The 8195-nt window shown below is 33.1% G+C and overlaps 1 pseudogene; it reads right to left on the bottom strand.

Annotated features, from left to right (window-relative positions):
* Positions 1 to 2673: 2673 nt before the first annotated feature.
* On the bottom strand, positions 2674 to 4994 carry LOC149139366 (putative receptor-like protein kinase At1g11050; annotated as a pseudogene).
* Positions 4995 to 8195: the final 3201 nt, after the last annotated feature.

Below are 8195 nucleotides of genomic sequence, written 5' to 3'. Positions count from 1 at the left end.
TTATTCCTTTGCAGGGTTACACCGGTGTATCGGCTTAGTACTATATTTGCATTCCATAGTATTTTACTTTCTCTCTGGTTCTTTTAACTATTTCCCTTTAAGAACTGGGTATGCCCTCTCTGGTTTATTTTGGATTCCCAGTTTTAAAGCTACTCAGTCTACTCAGATAGTAATCCCATCTTAATTATTCTTTTTAATACTATATTCTTTGACACCTCTCAATTATTACAACAACAACAAATAAATTCCAGATATAATTTAACTATTATCGAACGGTCAATAATCCTATTCCAAATAACAGATATCATTGCCAATTTTGTACAATAAAACCGCTACGTTTCATGGTTTGCTCTAGTAGGAATACACTAGTCCTATTATAACATTTTCAGATATCTTTATCAGGTTAAGAGATTTAATTCACCCTTCCCATGAACAAATATAAAGACATGAATAAATTTTGGCTAGCAGATTGGTTTTCAGGAGGATTCCACATACCTGAACTTTTCCAAGAAAGATAAACAAGCTCCAAAGATAAAGTTCACCTTCGTTATCTGCTGCTTTCAACCACTCGACCATGATATTTGTCCTTCAGGACCCAATCTCCCCCCAAGCTTGCTCGCAAGATCACTGTCTTCTGCAAGTCTGTTGCACACAGTGCGCATGGTATCTGGTCATCACTGGACTTAGCATTTTCCCCTCTTACCGTTTGACCTTTCAGCACGATTTTTCCTCCCCTCACCCCCTTTTCCTTGGGGTGTTTTCAGTTAGGGGAGGCAGTTAGGGTTTTCTTTTTTTATCGGCAACTGCCTCTTTCCAACTTCTTAATGAGAAGTTACAAAATCTTTTTACTTAATCATTTCCTAAATTCAGAAATTAACAATATTATTAATCTAAATAGAAAATAACAATATCATCCAGTTTGTTTTCCTACAGTGGTAAATAAAATATTTACAGCTTTTCTGAGGACATTACATTCATTGTATTGTGGAGTGTTGTTATTTGTGTTAAGTGGTTGGGTATATATGTTTTACTTGTACATGGAGATTCGAAAGGTATTGTTGATTGGGTCATAGGGAATTCACATTTTTCTCTGCCATTGCTCTCTAATTGGATGTGGTACATTCACACTCTAAAGAAATCATTTCAACAAATATCCTTCAAGCACATCTATAGGGAACAAAATTGGGTTGCAGACACTCTGTTTAAGAGAGGAGTGGGGAATGATCAATTTGTTTCTTTTGTCAATGGTTCTTTGTCTAATGCAGTTCACTTACTTGGCTCTCAACAGTGTGATCTTTGTAGTTTTTGTTTTTGATGGACTATAGTGATTATTATAGTTTTTTAAGAACAATTTCCAAAATGATAAAGAAGATATTAGTATGTAATGTAAAGCTTGGCTGGAAAATAGCATAGTTGATTCACTTAGACACTTCATAAGGATAATGCTTTCTTGGAAAATAAGAGTTTGTAGATATCTTTTAACACATTTTGTGTTCAAGTGTTCATGGTGAATACACAGTGAGATTCAAGATTCAAATCTATGTGAATATTTCCCCTACCAAAAAAAATCTATACTATTATTTAAATTAATATTTCTTTTTTCTTTTTTATTTAAATATTCATTAATATTACAGCGAATATACCATAAATTTAGCAATTTTATAATGACATTCATTATTACACTTGTTAATTTTTTATAATTGTTATAAATTGTTTAAATGTAGGAATTTTATTATGTACCCATATAGATCCATTTTAAGTACGGATCTAACGTGAACCGAGAGGGATTAAACTTCTTCAAGTGCAAACTTATTTAGAGTGTAAAATATAATGTGTTATTTTTCATTGTTTAAATTGTATTTTTGAATGCTAAACAAAGTATATATATGACCAAATCAACATTTTAACATAAAAATTTATTTTTTTCAGGTTATATACATGTTTTTTTATACATTGAATATTTTTTTATATACAACATTAAAATGTCTTATTTTAACAATTATTTTTCTATATATAAATATATATAAAGTTGATATAGACATAAATGAGTTAACATAAATCTTCAAATAATTTATTTAAATATCTTCTAAAATGTATAAGGTTTAAACATCTTACTCATACATTTTTTTACTTTTATTCGTTTTTTTTATTATAGCTAATATTATTTTTTTATTTATAACATAATTTTTAATTTTTAATTTTATTTTAAAGAAGATAGATAAACAGACAAACTTAGACATGTTGTAAAATAAACCTTACACTAAGTTGCAGAATAAACCCATGAACTCAATTAAAAAAACTTATATCTATATAAACACAATTAAAAAAAAACTATACCTTTATGTCATTGTTAGGCACAGAATCTTTTCTTCCAATTTATGATTACGTCTTTACTAATTTATAATTGCGATCAGATTTCAATGCTATCATTCACTTTTATTTCATAAGAAATTGATCATGCGTACCTACTTTTTACAAGGCGCATAATGAAAAAGTTGAACCTGCCATTTTAAAAGCATTTGGACCATGTCTCATATTACTTATTCATAATGTTAACACACGGTTTACTTCCATTCATTTTTCAATATATTGATGGCCAAGTTTCCAAACAAACCATAATTAATTAAAAGAATAAAATACTTCATAAATTGCAATCCAGTCCAATCTTACAAAAGAACAAGAACATTTCAGTCTCTGCAACCTGCAATTAAAGATCAAGATAACCGCAAACCTCGGCTTCCAAAGACGAATATGACAGCTCCATCCAGGCGACCCATGATCATGCCATGCCCACAGATGGTGCTCACCTTCACATGAACGAGAAGTAACCAAATCGACTCCAAAATTCTGCCAAAAAAAATTGCTCTGACACAGTCGAGCAACCCTGTATTTTGAATCTGTGTTTATTTGTGCTTATTCAGTCTGAAGAATTGCTTCAATCAGTAAAGCTCTCGTCTGTGCGACCCCCGGGAGAGAGAAACCAAGTAAAGTCCCCTCTGGTGTTGCTGTAAGCTTCTAATTCTTCTGGGATTTCCTTGGCGCCCGACGATGGGGCAGCTATAGCTTCAAGGGCTAGCAGTGCCTCAGAGATTGAGGGCCTCGACACAACTCTCGGGTGGGCGCATTGCAGCGCCAACAATAAAACTTTATTTATTGTATTCCTGTGTCCCGAATTCCGAATCCTGATGTCGATAACCTCTTCGGTCCGGTTCTTCTGCGTCATATCGACCACCCAGTCCGATATAAGAAAGTGCTCCAGAGCACAAGAGTTCGGATCCAGAGCCCTCCGGGCCGTTACGAGCTCCAGCAGTATGATGCCGAAGCTGAACACATCGCTTTTGTTGGTCAGATGGCCGTAGAGAGCGTATTCGGGGGCAACATAACCGAGCGTCCCAACAGTCCGGGTGCTGTAGTGGCTTTTCTCCTCTTCTTCTTTCTTCAACTTGGCCAGACCAAAATCTGCCACAAGAGCATTGAGATTGGAGTCCAACAGCACATTTGCAGCTTTCACGTCCCTGTGAATTATGCTTGGCTTGGCGAATTCGTGCAGATAAGTTAGCCCCCTGGCTATGCCCACTGCAATTTTGTAGCGCTCCGGTCATGGCAGCCATGTTGATTTATGCGGATTGAAGAGACAGTCGGCCAAATTGCCGTTCTCCATGAAATCAGAAACAAGAAGCTGTTCGCTAACCTGCCCCTCTTTGTCGAATTCGACGCAGTAGCCTCTGATAGGAAGCAGGTTGCGGTGCTTAATCCCGCTGATGACACGCAGTTCGTGGCCGAAAGTATCGTCTGTTTCGATCTTTGTGGAGTACTTTAATCTCTTCACTGCTATTCGCGTCCCGTTTGGCAGGATTCCCCTGTAGACAACGCTAAAACCCCCTTCGCCGATCACGTTCGCCGCCGCGAAATTCCCCGTGGATTCTTTGATCTCCGACAGGCTGAAGAATTTGAGACCTGTCGTGGAGCTCAATAGTTCGTATCTCTGCATCAATTTCATCCGTTTCGATTTCCAGAGACTGGTCTTTCGTCGATTTAAACACAGGCAGAGGCTCAATCCAAGAACCAATATTCCGACTGCGGAAATTATGGCGATAAAGTACCATTTCAGAAATCTATTTCCTCTCTTCGGTTCCGCCAAGGTTGCCAACGACGATACATTCTGTACGCTTAGAAGGCAGTAAGCGGCATCCGGACCAAGACCACCGTAACAATTAATGCCTCCTGCGACATAAATCAACAGAAACATTGGGCAATTCGATTTTCCTCCGGGTTCTTTGTTCAGCGACCTGAGAGCCATCCCCATGGCGCCTAAGCATTTATCGCACTGAAAAATCCCGGGGCGAGATCCGTTGCAATTCAGCTTCAAGCCCGTCGTATCCACCCTGCTCTCGAAGGTCGTTAGATTGTCAATACCGAGACAGGTGCCTGGATCACAGACAAAACTTTCGGACCTCACGTTGCAGCTCCTGAACATCTCGGCTCCGATCCCTGTCCGGACTTGTACTAGCCTCTGTAATTCGTTCAAACATACACCGGCCATCTGGTTGCTGGGCAAGAGAAAAGAACGGTTGTAGTGCATCCATGAAAAGTGAAGGATCTTGATTAAATCGTTGATGCTTTGGCAGCAATGAGTTTTGTCTGGAAGTAAACATTGCTGAAGCATCCATATCTGAGCGTCAACCTCTGCGGTTATGTTCAATGGACACGACATGTTCAAGGCCTCCACCTTAATTGCTCCCGAAGTAATCCAAAATATAAAACATAACAACAAGCCCTTCTGCGTAACATCTTTCAGCAAACTGATTCTTGCACAGAGATTCATATCAAGAGATTAAAATCGTATGACAGAGCTCGAAACTTGTAACACGCAAAAAGTATTTCAGAAACTATGAATTCCTTCTTCAACCAAGCATTAAATGAATCTGGAAGTACCAAGCAATCGAATTAATAGCAGAGAACTCTTCCACTGGTCAACAAAAATTAGGAATAATGGAGTAGGTGTAAGATACCATGTAATCTCCGGGAAATCAACAGCCGTCACTGAATTTACTATGCTTCATATTGACTGGAGTATTTCATGTGGGCTACACTTCATCTCCTCCATAGCGTCAACACGTAGGGTGTCGCCAACGTGTTTGTCGCCTCTACACTTTAGACGCGGTAATGACCCGACTGATTCGCGAATCAAGTTAAAAAAAAGTATTTTCTTAGCTTAATCGAAGTCTTCTGCGTGGCACTTTTCGGGCGAACAAAGAGATTTTAAACGAGTGGTCTGTTAGTGATATTTTTTGGAAAATTTTCTAGTTTAATTTTTTTTAAATTTGCCAGAAATTTATTGAAATCACAAGTTTGATGGGTAATTTTGCACAATTTAAGTGTACTAGGGTTTTTGAAGTGGTGAATCCAGATATAATGTTAAAACACTAGTTTAAGTAACACAAATCAAAATTTCACCTCAAAATTTTCAGTGAGATTTTAGCACCGGAAAGGTTAAAAAATCGCACTAAAATCAACTCAGATTTTAAATACCTTAAATTCATTTAAAATTTTTAACTTAAATAAGAATGAATTTTTTAAATTGGGTTTTTGATTAAATATATGAATTCAACAGTTTGATCAGCATGAATTTAATGAAATCACAAGCTTGATGGGTAACCCTACACAATCTTAGTGCCCTAGGGGTTTTTCAAGGAGCTGAATCCATATGTACAGTTAAAAAACTAGTTCAAATAACACAAATCAAGATTTTACCTCAAATTTTTCGGATGGCTTCTTGCACCGGAAAGTTCAAAAAATTTCACTAAAGACAACTCCAATTTTAAATCCCTTGCATTCATTTAAAATTTTTAATTTAAATAAAAATATTATTATTAAATTTTAATTATTTGGTAATTTTTTTGGGTCAAATTTTCATTTTTGAGTCCAAAGACTCATTATACAGTGCAGTATGATGTGTAACTTGAAATTTTTCTCATGTTGGCCCAAGTAATTAAAAAAAAAAAGACTACTTAAATAACTATACAAAATATTAAATTATGTCAGTGAATAAAAAAATTTACACATGAAGAAATTGAATCTCTCTCAGCTCATGTTATATCCATATTTAAGATGGATCTATTATGGTGGTTATTTAAATTGGGTTTTTGATTAAATATATGAATTCAACACCTTCATAAGTGGGGATTGGTTGAAATCACAAGCTTGATGGGTAACCCTGCATAATCGAAGTTCCCTAGGAGTTTTTCAAGGTGTTGAATCCATATATACACTGAAAAAAACCAGTTCAAATAACACAAACATGATTTCACCTCAAAAATTTTGGACACATTCCAACACCTGAAAGCCCAAAAAATTGCACCAAAGACAACTACAATTCTAAAAACCTTGAATTCATTCAAAAAAAATTATTTAAATCAAAAAAATAATATTAAATTTTAATTATTTGGTAATTTCTTTTGGGTAAAATTTTCATTTTTGTTTTAAATTGGGTTTTTGATTAAATATATGAATTCAACACCTTGATTAACTATTAGATCATTAGTATTGTGAAAAATTCCTAACTCAAACTTATAATTCTAATAAATCTTGATCAATTTTCAGTTTTGACCCAACAACAAAACCTTCCATGCGGTTCTGATCCTATGATGCTATGATAGTATCTGATTTCTGACTATCTGCGCCTAAGGCATTTTGTCTTCTCATGTATCTCGACTTTTATATTCTCTTAATATAAATCATGAAGTTTTTTCTCTCTGAAAAAAAAAACAAAACCTTCCAAAACATCTATCAAATAAACTACATCTATTTTCTCATTTAATTTTATTTTTAATAATAATAATAATTATTTAATTTTAAATTATACATTAAATACAAAATATCTAACAAATAAACTACACTTATTCTCTCATTTAATTTTATTTTTAACAATAATAATAATTATTTAATTTTAAATTATACGTTTGTAGGGCAACAAGCAAATATCTAAAATTAATATTCAAATTATATATATATATATATATAATTCTCCAAATTTGACATACATTCTACTAGAAAACAAATATTCAAATTATATATATATATATATATATATATATATATAATTCTCCAAATTTGACATACATTCTGCTAGAAAACACATTCTTAAACTATAAATAATTATTTAATTGATTAAATTATTTTATCATTTAATTTTATTAAAAATAATTATTTAATTAATTAAACTATTTCAGAACGAAACATAATTCCATAACAAACATACTATTGGAAAACAACTAATACACAACTAAGTCCGTTAGACAGTGATGCATGACTACATTAGCAGAATGGGAAAACTCTTGACTTAAAAAATCCGTACCACAACACAGGATTCCTTAATGATTAATACCATGTATTTCGGATTCCTTAATTATTAACATTAAATTATTTACCATGTATTTCGGACAAGTTTATTGAGGCGCACGAAGTTAAGAAATCTTGTAAAATCTGTGTTTAAATTATGCTTTTAAAACTGATAATAAATAGCATCATAAAAAATTTCTATAACACTTAAAATCTTGAAATTAACAATTTTAATTTGAATTTACAAAAACTTTACCAAAAACTATCAAAATATTACTGATATTTTCATGATGGTAAAAAACAATCTAATTAAACCACACTATCATCAAAATATTTTAATGTTTATTTTAAAGTTTAACATTTTTTTAAATACAATGCGTCGATCATTGAAAATTAATATTTTTAAATATATAGTGCGTTAGTAAAGGTAGATAGCCAAAGCAATTGACTAACGCATTTAACGATAAGGTTGACTTCATTATGATTATTATTTTTTAATATGTGTTAAATTTAAATAAAATAAAATGTGATACATATGAAACGTCAAACATCCCATCGTCACTCAATCGTCATTGTGATTATTATTTTTTAATATTTGTTAAAGTTAAATAAAATGCAATGTGATATATATGAAACGTCGCTTATGGAAACTTATAAACTTCATTCTAAATGCATCACATTCATGTTAATGTCAACCTTGGTATTCCAAATTTAAATGTGTTTTCCATTTTCATTCATTCTTATTATTGTATTATTAATTCTTAATTTATAGTATGGTATTATTAATTTTTAATCTAAGGTGTTTGGCCATTTATATATAGTTCTATCAAATTATATCTCTTTATATTGTTGTG

The sequence above is a fragment of the Pinus tabuliformis genome, chromosome X (assembly GCF_031772625.1).
Source record: "Pinus tabuliformis cultivar Carrire ecotype Pingquan chromosome X, CPIR1, whole genome shotgun sequence".
Classification (NCBI taxonomy): Eukaryota; Viridiplantae; Streptophyta; class Pinopsida; order Pinales; family Pinaceae; genus Pinus; species Pinus tabuliformis.
The sequence above is the reverse complement of the archived record's forward strand: the minus strand, read 5'-3'. Positions and strand labels throughout refer to the sequence as shown.